At 42.6% G+C, this 13,610-nt stretch overlaps 1 protein-coding gene across 5 annotated transcripts in view; it reads left to right on the forward strand.

Annotated features, from left to right (window-relative positions):
- The window catches only part of MICU1 (mitochondrial calcium uptake 1), a 112,737-nt gene that overhangs the window by 13,244 nt on the left and 85,883 nt on the right, over positions 1-13,610 (forward strand). The gene's annotated exons all lie outside the window — the stretch shown is intronic.

Below are 13,610 nucleotides of genomic sequence, written 5' to 3' on the forward strand. Positions count from 1 at the left end.
CCCAGCTTCTCCCTACGTGATGGTGCTACACGGGTCTATGGTGTTGTGCAAAGAGAAATCTGTTGGCTCTACCAACCTGGGTGAAAACGTTGTGCTTGCAGCTTCTGCGAGGGGTGCTAGGGACAGCACGCTTGGCCAGGGGATGCTGCTCTGGTTTTCTTTGTGTTCTGCTGACTGCTTCACGTACAAAACATAGCAGAGGAGCAGAAGGGTGCATCTTTGCACCCCCTTTTTTTTTTTTTTTTGGAAGGGTCCATCTTTGGTGGTAAGGTAACTGCACACGAGACTCGTGAGGTTTTTCAGGGCCAGAGTCTGAGCACACCTGCTCTGAGCAACGAAGCTCAAAGCTTGTATCCATAACTGCATGGAGAAAGGGGATATTCGTGCTTGCCTGAGGTGACCCTCACTGAACCCTTGGCCCATGCCACATTTGAAGTAAATCAAGGACTCCCTTCTCTTCCCTCAAAATGTGGAAGTAGTGTGGCACTGGCAGTGTCGCTGAAGCTTGTGGCTGCAGAGTCCGAAAATAAAGTCTTCACTGAAAACCTGTCTTATTTCCATTCCAGTGTTTAGGTGATTTATTGCTGGCTCTCTGCACACCTGTGTTGTGGCTAGAAGGCTCTAATTTTAATGTAACAGGAGGAAGATGATGGTAATGGTTCTAGCTGTTCCTAGAGCTGTGAAACCTCTATGTCTGCTAAAAGGAGTTGCTCAGGCAGGGGAAGAACACAGTGATCCAGCACAGTGTCATCATATGCTGCATTTTGCTAATAATCTGCACTTATGTAGGGCCTTTTTACCTGCAGGACCTGAATGCCTCTGTGGGGATGGCCAGGATAACACCCCTTTTCAGGCAGGGAAGCGAGGAGGGTTTTTTCCATTTAAAACATCCTCAGTGTGATTGTAAAGTAGATAGGACATCCTGTCCTACGTAAAGCTCTCCCAAAGACACCGAGTTAATATCTTCCTCCTGCAGCAGATTCACCCCTGCCTTTAACAACAGCCAAATTGTCAGTCGTTAGCTTTGCCTTTTATCAGGAGGAAGGTGCTTCCTGCAGCAAGGAACTGCTAAGGGTATGTGGAGTGCTATGTCAGGGTGATTTTAGGGACTGATTTTTGGCTCCTGGAGTACTTGGCTGTTCCTTGGAGGCTCCTGGGCACTGTGGCCAGGCCTGGTGTTACTCAGCTGAGGGCGCTGATAGAAATCAGATAAAGGAGATGTCAGCCTCTTTGGTCTCGTGTGGTCTGTGATCTCCCCAGTCCTCATCAATCTGGGGAGGTTGGCTTGCTGTGACATTTTTTTTTTTCTTTCCTTGCTCTGCCTCCTTTGTCTTTTATAAATTTGTAAAGCACTAAATAGAATTGTACAGATATAAGTATTCCTTTCCTATATCAGCCATGAAATAAATCCACAATGTCTGTAACTGTAAGGTAAAAATACATCCAGGCTTATGGTGTTACTTTAATTAATTACTTGGCATACAGCTGTTGAATAAGAGGAGAAACAAAACTGATATGTTTGGTGTAGAAAATACTTCATACTGACACCTGTAGGAGTTTTAAACAGACTTTCAAATAGGCATTTTAACATTGTGTTTAAATAAACAAGGGATGAGAAACTGTGGATTTCCTTTTGTCTTTCACAATATATAAATCGAGTGATTAGTTTTAAGAATAAGCGTAGGTGAATAAAAAATGTTTGTAATGACATTCTGGGTTATTCAGGTAGTGACATCCTGGGTTATTACATTGTACTTACTGTTACTTACTGTATTAGTTATAAAAGGTAAATATGTAATACATGTAGCCAGGGCATGGGGATCGAATAAGCCAAGTGTCACTGAAAATGTAATTTAGGTACTACAGAGAGAAATATCTGTATACATTTGAGTATTTACACTTAGTAAGTGATTTTGATTTATTAAATGTTGCAGCGGTATTTAAATGGGAAGCAGGTTAGGGAGGTCCTTTGCGTAACCAGTTGTTGGTGCCGTTAGTCTGTTGTAGGGATGACCTGTGATGCTTGTTTTCCTTCAGTTAGAGAAGCAACCATGCTTTTGTTGTGATATGAAACTCTCCTGTGCTGCACAGTTAGTCTCTGAGGGGTCCGGCAGGTCCTGAGTGTGTCTCTGTCAGCATTGCGAAGAATTACTGTCCCTTTGATGGCAGATGACTCTAACACGCAACGTGTGCTGCTAATACTCTGCTTAACCTTGGATGATCTGTCAATGAAGCTGAGATACTCCATTGCCCTTTGAGTAAGGGATGCTCTCCTGCAGGCTGTCAGTGAAGTTTTCTTTTACGATGAAGGATGTCTCCCTCTTTTTGTTTTCTTATAATTATTTTTCTTTTCCATTAAGGCATTAAAGATGTTATAGGCTAAATCAAGAAGCAATTGAAAAAAATTTTACACTTTTTGGGCTAGGTTAAGTAAGAGTTGATGCAGTGTTAGAGGAAGAGCAATAATAAAAGGAAAAGAGTATTTGGCTTGTATTTCTTTGTCATCTGCATAGAGCCTTGTGTAAATACCCCAACTCTTCTCAACTGACATGTGGGAAGCAGCACTGCATCTTTTATCAGTACTTAAAAAAAAAAAAACCAACCTTTTTATTTCAAAACAGGTTTCTTGTACTTCTGATGATGAGGAACCTTGCAAAAAGGGATTAATATGGTGGTACCTGTATGTGAATTTACCCTTTCCATTACTTATCATGAAGACAGACAGGATTTCTCAGGTGGTTTCTGACTGTCATGTGCAGCCTGAAACCAGTGTATTTCAGACTGATTCTGTAGGATATGCTTTGAGCAGCATCAGAAGCCAGTGCTGGGGTAAGGAAGCCCACACAAAGGTAGAGGAGAAGTCAAGGATTGAGAAGATGTATATAAAAAACCCCAGTGGTTGTATGAGGTGAGACAGGAAAGACTTTTGTGTCTTCCTAAGACTGGAGTTAAGTTGATGGGATCTTCACGTTTGATCTGCATCTGTGTGGTTAGATTTCTGCATAGCTGTCCCTTGCAGGTGAGTGTTGGTCTTGTTGCCTTCGCTGTCCTCCAGGAGCTCCTGCTGCCTGCTTTTGTTGGAATACCTCTCATCTAAATAATTACACGACAGGAGTAGGCAATGCTGCTCTGTTCTGCTGTGGTGAAGAATACTTCAGCAATGCAAATAACTGAGCTTAGAAGACTAATGACGTTTACCCTTGCTAAGCAATAACTTAAACTCTGAGGATTTCCAGCTGGCAACAGAAGCAATTAAGTATCTGGGCATTGGTATATGAATTGAATTAATTAATTGAAATAAATATTGGTACAGTCATGGCTAATCTAAATGAGGCATTAATATATGAGAAGTACTGAACCTCACAGTTTGCAGCAAGCTTAATGTTTATTAGAAATATTCTGTTACTCATACTCATGTAAAGCTTGTATTCTCTATTTGTAGTTCCAAATACTGATTTAGTGTGTTATTAAATGGCCACAGGTATTGTCTTTGTCTCAAACCTTCCTGGCTGAATCTGTGGGCAGTGAGCATGTGAAAGCGCTTAAATTGATGTTTCAGTGCTGAAGCTTGTCACTCAATCAGCCTCATATCGAATGAAGTAAGGGAGCAAATGGGGAGCACAGAAGGATCTCTGTAAGCAGAGTCCTATCAGTGCTGTTTCTGATTGACTGGAAGTATTTGGTTATGCTTAATTTCTTATCCTTCCACAAATATATTAGCAGTAAGAATAAAAGCAAGACATCTGTGTTGCTCTGGAAGTTGGTTAACAAGATCTTTGCTACCGGTGTATTTGTCTCTAACGTGGTACTCAGTCTTATTTTGCTGCATCCCCTTGGCCTTGTTCTGTGCTCCTCTGGTTCTTGCCCCATCCTGTCCATAAGCTGAAGCAATTAATCTTGAGATACCTGTCTCCCAGCCCTGGCGGTATATTCTTATTCTGTTACAAGCTCTGCTTTCTCAGGCTCCACTCCTCACCAGCCAGCTGAGCTGTTTTGGTGCTGGCTGCCACTTCTGCAGATTTCATTCCATCTCTACCATTTCTTCCTCTCTTCCTCCACCCTTTTCTTCTTTGGCCATCCTGTATCAAGTGCCCAATTGCTTTACTGGAAGATCCTCTGTAGGAAAGACCCTTTGTCTTCCTTGCTCTGCTGACCTTCACTGCTTTTTGTGTTTGGCTTCTCTCCATCAGTGCTTCTGAAATTAATTTTGAAGCTGAGATCAGCCCTTAGCTAACTCTGTTTAAGAATGTGGTGCTTTTTTGCATCAGTGTCTTAGGGGCTTTAGAGTAATTTGCTTAGATACATTTTTTTAATGGCAGAATTGCTGGAAGTATCTTATGCCAGCTGAAACTGAGACTTTAAAAATCTTTGTTCTAGTGAAACAAAGGAAACCAAATAAATCATAATCAAGAGGGGAGAAGCGTGTTTTATAGCTGTAGATGTGTCAGGTGCTACTTAACCTGATGTAGGAGAGAGAAGATGAAAAAATGTAGGTATTATCCACGTTAGGTTATTTTTACTCTGAGAGCTCTGCTCCATTTTTTTAATTCTTTGTGAGAGGTGACAGACTTAAGAGACTATCCTTGCAATTGCTGTGCTGAGGGTTTTCTCCTAAGGCTTGAAGACACGTTGATCTATGAGTAGTGTCTTGAAAGAGCACTGTGTCCGCTCAGGTGGCTTTTGGCTTCGTATTATTTTTACCCATGAGCATCAGGGGAAGGAAAGAATCTGATGCCAGGGAATGAGCCAAAGTCAAAACTGGAGTCAATTAGGAAGACATCTGAACTGCCCTGGAGGGGAGTGACCTCAGCTGACCTGCAGAGCTGAAAGCACAGGTATTGCCCTAAGCCTTGCAGGGCCCCGGAGTTTGATCAGTGCATATTCATGATATCTTATTTAAATGTTGCGTAGCAAATCAGAGCTGGGATTTGTGCAGTGAAGCCAGGTGGAAATGCAAGAAACTGCTTCCCAAATCATCTTGGTTTGCTGCAACTTTATGGGGACTACACTTTGAATTCTCTGTCTCTTGACAGGATAAGCATTGTTTGAACCCTGGGTCTTTAATGTCACTGGAAATGACACTTTTAAATCTTTTTTTAAAAATATGGGTGCCCTCTGGTGGCCAAGTTCATGCCTACCGCCTCCCCTCTGCACCGAATAACTAAAAATACCTGCTCACCTTGCCCTCATCCCCAAAAGCGCATTGGCTGTCCTCCAGTAGCTATCTGGAAGGCAACATCTCTCCAAGAAGTCACATCATTTGGGAGTGGAGTAGGGGGAATAATTTCCTGGCTCAGTAGAGGAAGCGCAGAAATTGTAAATATCACTTAGTTTTGATTAGTTCCTGATTTGGAAGTGCCAATGCAGTCATTGAGTGTCACCTTTTTAGGGTCTAGTCTTGTCACGGCTGTCACTTTCTAATGATGTTTGGTCATACCACCACCCGATGGCCCAGCTGCCTTCTGGGATGTGCTAAAGGTTGGATCTGTGGGGAGGAAACCAGGGAGAAAACTAGGGATGGGCATAATGTTCATTTATTAAGGCTTTAAAACAGAAGTTAGCCCAACCTTGGGGTTTTTTATTGCTTTTTACTTTGGCAAACTTCTGCAGCTTCAGCTGTCTACCGCAGTTGGCTGTTGCTGAGACTTCCTGGTGGAAGCTATACGCTCTTTTTTTTTTGGTGTCTAGATCGCATATGGGATCATGTGTTATTGCTGCTCGTGGGGCCAGCTGAAGAGAACAAAAGGCTTGTGAGGTTGAGGAGGCTTCGTTTAACATGTCACAGCCCATCTGTTTTCAGTCTGCCAAAACAGCTGCAGGATTCCATGAGGTACTGGCTGGGAAGGGAATAATGTTATTAAATGCCCTAGAGTTTGTTAGAGCAGAACAGTTTTTAATTGGTATTAATATAGCGGGGGATTGCTCCTGCCTTGACTTGCAGATGAATTCATTGGGACTTTTGTCGCAAAAGCATGAGGCCAGATTCTCAGAAGCATGCAACTGTGTGAACGCATTCCAGGCTGGAAAGCAAGAAGTGGTGCCAGGAATGACCTCTGGTCTTCCAGCTGTGAACAGCAGTATGGCCTGAAAGCTGTAATATGTTAGCCCTGTCTCTGACTGACCTCCTATGATCTTCCCCTGCTGTCTGCTTTTAGCTACAGACCAGGTTTCATGAGAATTAAAAACTCTGAAGGGATCTCGTTTCCCCCACAAGGGATCTTGTAGCCCTCATACCCTTTCCCATAAGTCAATTAAAGGTTTCACACTCCTTTGGTTACCCAAAGCAATAAGATGTTCCCTGCATTTAAACAACTCCATCTTGCACGTTCCAGTTGTGAGAGTCAGTGGTCAGATGCTTGGAGCACTCTTCCTTTCTTCTTCCCCACTGACCTGCTTGAGTTCCTCTCTATTTCCAGAGAATTATTTTATGTAACTTTAGTCCTCTGGCAACACCACATACCGTAGCTCTGCATTTGCTCTCTTCTGTTCTCGTGTCCTCAATGGAAATGAAGATGGATCGAGTAGCACAGTCAGACAAAAGCTGCTTGTTGGGAGCCTATAAAACGCTGTGGTGTGGAAACACCTGCTTTGCTCTATGCATGCGAATAGGCTCACCCATTTCTTACTGCCTTGCAAGACTGAGCCTGTAGTTTGCGCAGCAAAACCAGATGCTACAGTGATTAAGGTTGTAGCACGTCTTCACTTAATGGCTTGTTGCATTATTGCAGATGGTCTGGGAAAGGGAACAGATGCTGATGAGAATTCATGTTCCTTCCCTGCCAGGTAACTGGGTGCTGGGGCTGCTCTCTCTTAGAAGTTCTTCATGATGCTTAATTATAGATACAGGCTAGTTAAACTAGATGGGAAGTAGTGTGTTTTGGATTAATGAACTTGTGTTCACATTTTATATTAGTAGAGAGGCCTGATTTGTCTGTCCTTACAGGGAAACTAAATATTTTCAAGGAATTTGGAGAAAAAAAATATTGAAAGTCACAATTCACACCAGCTTTTCTTTAGTTGATATTTGATGTGTATAACATCACATATACACACTTGATGTGTATAACATGCCTGGTAAGTGAATAGTGCTTCAGTGCAAATGAACTCCTTGATTGTTGAAGGTGCAAGTAGATTTAATAGACAACTTCCCAGAATTACTGCTTGCCTTGGCTAAGCTCTGCTTGAGCTAGAGCTTATCTCCTCTTGCTTTAGCGGGAGAGGCCCACTCAATCTTGGTTGTTTTTGAGACCATTGGGGGAAAAGAATCTGTACATCGGGAAGATTGTTAATTATCTGCACTGTGAACAAGGCTCTGCGTTATTGTCAGCCTCAGTGTACAGCAGTGCCTACTTTCAGCCATTTCTTGGTTTTGTTTTTAGGTTACAGAGGTTTCCAGCTTGTTACTCTACCAGCAATGCAGGCTATGATCAATTTACTCCGTTTTATCTCAGCCCGGCAGGAGTAAACTCTCTGACTCCAAAAAGCTTACCCTACTAAATATTGAATTTATGGCTTTTGGTAGGATTTAGAGAAGAAAAGATGGTAAAAATCTGAAGAGCCTGAGCACAGTAGCCTAGGGGGGCGGCATCGGTGTCAAACAGGAGCATTATTTAATATTTAGACTTGATTTGAGATTCTTGTACATACAAGGTTTGCATTTGTCCTTAAGACTGTGATGGTTCACCAGGAGTTATGATCAACTGACAATCCACTAAAGCCCAAAGTGACTTTCACAGGCATTAAGGTCTAGTATGGATGAAATTAGTCACATACACACGTCTGTGTCCATTGTGCCTACACGTTTCCCTTGCTCTTTGGCCATCTTGATGGGTATTGTGTGCTTGCTTGTGCTCAGCTTACCGAGGAAGCGAGACCGTAATTTTTAGTTCTCTCTGAATCTTTACTGATAGACAGCAGGGGACCCAGGGACTTGATCCTCTAGCTCATTAATAAAACAGGAGGCATAAGGCCAGGAACTTACCCTTGTCGGGGCTTGGGAGAAGCTCAGCCACGGGTTGATGATCAAATGTTCATTTTTAACCGTGTTATTAACCATTTTTTAATCCACTGAATGTTTCATGTTAATTTTTGTGTTGCTTTGGCTTATTAATCAAAGTATCATTTAGTGGCAAGTGGAATAATACAGTGTGAGAACTTGCATATATTAAGTGAATGCTACTGTGATTATTGACAACACTGGTAATCTTATCAAAAAATGACATCTATTTAGCATAAGACTTATTTTCCATAAGCCCTTGGTGACTGTCATGAAATTCTTCTTTACCCTCCTTTAATTACAAAGCCTAGATCATCTTGTCTCCTCTGTCCAACGTCAGTCTTTGTCTAAATAACAGGTCTGCGATAACACCTATTGCCCCGTTTTACTCTTTTAAAATATTAATAGCAATGAGTTAAGGCTTACTGAGTATCAACAGCAGTTGGGTAGAGAGTCTTATCTAACTCTTAGTAAAACTAAACCTCAGACTGCTGCAGAAAGCTTTATAAAGAGCTCAGCAGAAAATAAATCTTTATAGTGTTGCTGTGTTGTATAGACCTTTGCTGCTGTTCAAGTGAAGAGAGTCTGTGTTCTCTCTTGAGAAGATCAGGATATGTAGAATATAAAGCATTGTAAACAGAGTAAGTGTTCACTTGGAAATATATAGTTCTGTCACTTCCAATACCATGGTAAACAATAATCTCAATTTATTACATGCTCCTTGTTTTTGATAACTCAGACAATAAAAAGATCACGTTCTCTTGGTCATTGCTTCCTTCTTGGGTGCTTCTGTGTCCCTTATCAATTTCCTACAGTATGTAGCTTTCAATTTATATGGAGTACCTTTAACTCTCTCTTCCTATCTTTTCTGTTTCCTTATTTCTACAGGGCTTGCTTTCTTCTAAATTAAAGTTGTGAGTTTTTTCACTTTTTTTTTTTTTAGCAGTTATGGCATCCTTCTCACCCTTGGGTGTAAGCTTTGATTACCCAATAAAACAATCTTCAGCAGTTGGTAGTTGTCATTCTAAGTCAGACTTATTTGTATCTGTTGATCTGGCTCATAATGTTAAGCTGATAAAGCCAGGCTCATACAAACCTGCAAGTATTGTAAAAAATAATAATAAAACAAGGGGGGAAAAAAGACTTTCTGTGGCTATTGATGGCACCTTAAAAAGCTTGTAGCATCAGAGACTCTGCTTTGCCTCTCTTACTCTCCCAACCTAAGATTTTTTTTTTTCTTGAAAACAAATGCTGGTGAGTGACAGTCATGAAGGGTGATGAGCTTGCTGTCTTTTGGGGGGGACAAAGGATAGAGAATAGGATGCCAGCTGTGATCTTACTGGGTTCATGTGGGCATCCGACCTTGTGCTTCTTGCTATCTCTGCCAGCCTCACTGTTTTTTTGAGTTACCTTCCCTTGCTGTACAGTCTGCTTGCCTAGGAGCAAATATGAGGGGAGTTGCAGCAGTGACTGAAAGGAACTGCCATTTTCTTGGGGAAATAAGAAGCTATCGAGCCTGTCACCCTTCAAAGTATAGTTCAGATCAAGAGAAGTTCAAGTGAGCAGAATGTTTGGGAGGGGAGAAGCACAGGCTTGCAGCTCTGTGCATGGTGGATGTTAACCAAGTTGTGGCTGCGTGCATCCATCGGGGCTGCAGCTCCAAGGGTATGGTCCTGTACACCACTTGGGCTGAGCTCTGTTTGGAAATGGAAGCAGTGTCTCCTGGATTAAGAAATTAACAGATTTATAGTTGATGAGGATATGAGGGTAATGTCAGTAGGATGCCTCCAGCGTGTGTTATTAGGGTTGGCAACCTTCATGAAGCAATTATTTTCCTCTGCAGGCTATCAGGGAGTCATCTCTAAGGAGCAGCACGTTACCCTACATGATCCAAGTTAGCTGGTAAGGCTGACCTAAAACATTCAGCTTCATCTTCTTCAGAGTAGTCCCCTTCAAGGGTCTTGAAGCAGAGGTCCTCAGGCTCTGGCCTGACTATCTGCACCCACGTGCTGATGGTGGTGCCTAAACTGGGCTGTGGCAGAGGCGAGTGGGAGGGAGCGTGAGAAATCAGCTTGTCTGCTGCCAAGGCAGGGCTGGGTGCCTCCAAGCTAGTCCTGACAGGCAGCTGTCTCGCCTATTTTTAGCAATTTGCTGGTGATGGAGAAAGCAGTGATGGAATAAATCCTTCCCGGCAGCTGATTCTAGTGTTCCCCCTGTCCTTAACATTAAACGCTTTCTGCATATATATACACATGTATGCGCTGACATCTTCTTCTTTCCCTAGTGTATAAGTCTCTTCCCTTATGATGTCCTTAAGAACATGTCCCGTGTCTTGTCCTGTCCTCGCTGGACCAAGAGAACAGTCCTGCTGCAGCTGTTTTATATATATTACAGTATCTCACCTTCCTCTTTTCCATCTTTCTTACAGCAATCTGACTTATTTAGGTCGGTTTTTCCCACAGTGTGTTCTGGACTCTTAACCATTCCGTGCTGCTCCCTGTCAGATCTTCTCTGGTTGGTCCAGCTCTTCCTTGGAGTGCACCATCAGTAGCTGAAGGCGCTTTCTGCAGGGACGTTCCCGCTACTGGCTGGAGTGGAAGGAAGGACATTCATATCTCTCAGACTACACTGCTGTCTCCTTATGTTCTTGGACCTATTTTAGGCTATGGCTGGTATCCAGAGCTGTCTCTTCAGTCTAATTGTTCATGTTCATCTCTGGAATCTGTCTTAATTTTGGTGTGTTCATTGCAGTTCTTACTACAAATTCATTGTGCTAATTGATGTCATTGTCAAGTACCGTGAAAGACAAGGAAGGAAGCAAAGTAGTAAAAAGTCTTGTGAGTGGGGTGACATCCTGAAAAATTGGGCTGTGGATTTTCATCATTTCTGGTTAATTTCTTATTAAAGTTTCAGCTAACTAATTTAGTTGCTGAACATGATTGAGCTGAGGATGAGACAGAGCTCCTCACTTAAAGTACTCCCCATCCCTGGAGGTTGCCTATTTTTATGAACTTTGTGTCCAAGCTTGCTTTTGTGTTTCGAAAGCCTGAAGTTTTAAGTGGCTTTTAAACCTCACTAGGATGTCTCCAGATGTTTACATGCAGGGAGAGTGGCAACTCTATTCAACTGAAGAACACATCTGTAGGGCAGGATTCCTCTCTCCTGCTTTTTGTTTGGTGGCAAGGTCTTTGCTGACCCCTGAGTGCCCAACTTCTTGTTAGATCTCCTATGTTTCCTTCTGAGACTAAATAGCATCTGATAGCTAAGTACTTTTCTGCTGTCTTCAGGATTAGAATAACTGAGCACTGTTATCTCTGGCATGAAGCTTTGTTCTTTTAGCACACTTGTCTGCTTCTGTCTCTCAAAGAAGAAAAATACTTTTAAGTGAGGGATTGTGATTTCTTTAATTGGAAAACCTGCAACTGTGGACTATCCTGCCAATGCCTGGTGTGAGTCCCCGGATACTTTGTGGATGTATGTCCTAGGGTTGCATGTGTTTGGCTTTCTCAAAGAATGATTTGCTAAGGGGGAATTTAGCATTCAGTAGTCCTCTGTGGTAGCTAGGTGGTTTTCTTTGGGGATGATGAACCAAATCTTATGCTTGATTGTTGGCTTTCTCGAAGGATTAAAAAAAGAGATTACTAACTAGGTGGGAAATAACGTGTTTGCCTCAAATTCCATTCACTGGGGGGGGGGAAACCTAAAGAGACTGGGAGGGTCAAATCTTGGCAGCTAGGATCTGGGGCAGGCACACTCCCTGGAGAGAGGCTGGCAGCTAGCCTTGGCACACAGTGAAGGGCGTCTTTGTATTTTCGTTTCCCTTTTGTGCAGAAGCTGTAGCAACAGGCATGCCATTGAAAAGTCAGTCTCATCAAAAAAGGAGGTGAAGAGTCTTCACTTGGTGACGGCAGTCCAGCAGGGTGGATATTTCTGGAGCTATGGGGTTTCTCCAGCAGTGCTCTGACATCTGCATTGAAAGACTCCTTTATGTGGGCGCAGTATGGAAGTTGCAGGTGTTGGAAGCCAAGAATTTCAACAGAGGATGGTTGTGCAGGATGTAAAATACACGGAGTAGTAGGTGTACATAGAGAGTGGATCATTCAATGGTTAATTCAGTGAGTAGTTTGGACTGTGGCCTGAAGGTGAAGAATAGCAGGTACTGTTTAAAACCTTGTTTGAGAAGTAGACTAAAAGTTCCGCTTTTATTCTCATAGCGCATTTTGCTTGTATGCTGGGGAGGTGATCTAACTGTAGAGCAGAATTAATTACGTAGATAAACCAGAGGGGGGGAAGAAAGCTGACTGTATTCGAACAGCCTACGTCTGTATCGCTGTAGCCAACTGGCTTGACAGCGTGATGGATTGAAGGAATGCGTAGGATTTGCTGAAAATGTTCGATTTTGAATTTTATCTATCCCTTCCCTGGTTTGCTAGCTGTCAGTCAAGCATTACAGGAGCAAATCTTCACTGATACAGCTATTCTCTGGCATGTTTCAGACAGACTAGCGTGGTTGTGTGGAGAAGCAATCAATTTTCTATTGCTTTTCTGTCCCCAGGACCTTTTCCCAAGCGATTCTCTCAGAGCTACTTAAGACTCGTGTCCTGCCTACACAAGGGCTTTCCTTGTCAGCACTGCTGTTGCAGCCTCAGCTGGCAACAGCTTATTCTAGCAAACTGTGTATCAGCCAAAACCACGACTCTGCAAGGATGTCCCAGTGCTGATTAAACTTTCAGGAAAGGCTTCAGGAGAGGTGCCAGTGTGGACTTGGTGCTCCAAGAGATGGATCGGCTGCCAGGCTCTTCTGGGCAGATAATTTCCCTATCTTCAGATGCTCATGGAGGACTCGGGTTTGGATCTTGTCTCGGAAAGTTTGGTTCAGTGGAAGTCTTAAGGATGGTGGTTTGCTGTAAGACTTAAGAAAATATATTGGCAGATAAAGGCTCAGGACCTTTTCAGAAAGGAAAGGCTGGCATGTTAGACTCCATTTTGCATGAAAAGGCTTGGTGGGTACTGCTCTTCACCAGGCATTTGTGTGTATCATTAAATCAAACCCTTGAACTGCTTTAACCCAGCTGTAGTGCCATGGGTTATCGCATTTCAAAGCAATGCTGAGAACTTGGTGGTGGTTGTTCAAGTGCTTTTGGTAGTTTGCTGAAGTAGTTATCTCAATATGAACAAAAGTTAATTTTCTGTCATCGTGATTCACTCTGTTCTTAAGTATGCTCTTTTGGAGTTTATTCTAGAATAATAAAGTTTTAGCTTCCACTAGTACTGTGGAAGGATTTGAGTTCTTTAGTCCTTCCCCATTTATCCTGTACGGTGACTGTTAGGGAATTATTGGAGTGCATTGTCTTTCATTTTGGTAGCATTTAAATTAATTGAAGGAGCACCTACCCTCATTTCTTCTCTTTGCAAGATGATACACCGAGATTGCTGCAAAGGTGTGTATTGCTTGGCAGAGGGGCACAGACTCTTCTCTGTTAATTTTACATACCACACCTGTGTTTTCCAAGAAACTGGTAGGATGAAATATGCATAGCCTTTTGCTTAGAGCTTGGAAGACTTCAAAAATCTTGGTTTGTGTTTGTTTTTCTCACAAGGCATCCTTTCTTGA

This window comes from Nipponia nippon, unplaced genomic scaffold, assembly GCF_047370975.1.
Source record: "Nipponia nippon isolate SJK-2023a ecotype South Korea unplaced genomic scaffold, ASM4737097v1 scaffold_3, whole genome shotgun sequence".
Lineage (NCBI taxonomy): Eukaryota > Metazoa > Chordata > Aves > Pelecaniformes > Threskiornithidae > Nipponia > Nipponia nippon.